Genomic DNA, 745 nt, shown 5'->3' on the forward strand with positions numbered 1-745 from the left:
GGACAGCCGGGACCTCACTGTCTATGAATCGTCTTCGGAATTGATCTGTACCCGAATGACTAATCAGTGGCGAGTGACACTGACGGAAAGAGACATATTGTTCAAGCTACAGACGACTTTCGCATGATTTTATTTCGAGTGGACCATATCTCGAGATGATAACCCTCCCACACATAGCCACCTACCCTCAACGTTGGCACCATTGGGATTGGGGACATACTAGATCTGGTTAGGTTGGATGCAGCGTGCTACCGGGTACATCAGATATAATCAAGACCTGTACACCAGCGCCAGAGCAACAGTGGATTTATATCGGGGATTTCTTTTCCTAGACTAGGACACTAGCTGGGAGCTTAACACCTGGGAACACTAGAGGGTAAGTGGTAGTTCCCCATCCCTCAAAACCCAGGAAATTTCGTAGCATGGTCCCCACACTCGGATGCAGATTATGTACATATATATGCGTGTGTGTGTGTGTGTGTATTTGTGTGTGTGTCTTTGTGTGTGTCTTTTTGTGTGTGTGTGTGTGTTAGTGTGTGCGCGTGTTTGTGTGAGTGTGTGTGTGTGTGTTTGTGTGTGTGTGTTTGTGTGTGTGTGTGTGTGTGCGCGCGTTTGTGTATGTGTGTGTGTGTGCGCGCGCGCGTTTGTGTGTGTGTGTGTTTGTGTGTCTTTGTGTGTGTGTGTTGGTGTGTGTGTGCTTGTGTTTGTGTTTGTGTGTGTGTGTTTGTGTGTGTGTGTGTGTGTG

General features: G+C 47.7%; 1 protein-coding gene across 1 annotated transcript in view; it reads right to left on the reverse strand.

The window, feature by feature from the left end:
- The window catches only part of LOC106876589 (short-chain collagen C4), a 55,386-nt gene that overhangs the window by 42,394 nt on the left and 12,247 nt on the right, over positions 1-745 (reverse strand). The window lies entirely within an intron of this gene.

Source organism: Octopus bimaculoides, chromosome 20, assembly GCF_001194135.2.
Source record: "Octopus bimaculoides isolate UCB-OBI-ISO-001 chromosome 20, ASM119413v2, whole genome shotgun sequence".
NCBI classification, from domain to species: domain Eukaryota; kingdom Metazoa; phylum Mollusca; class Cephalopoda; order Octopoda; family Octopodidae; genus Octopus; species Octopus bimaculoides.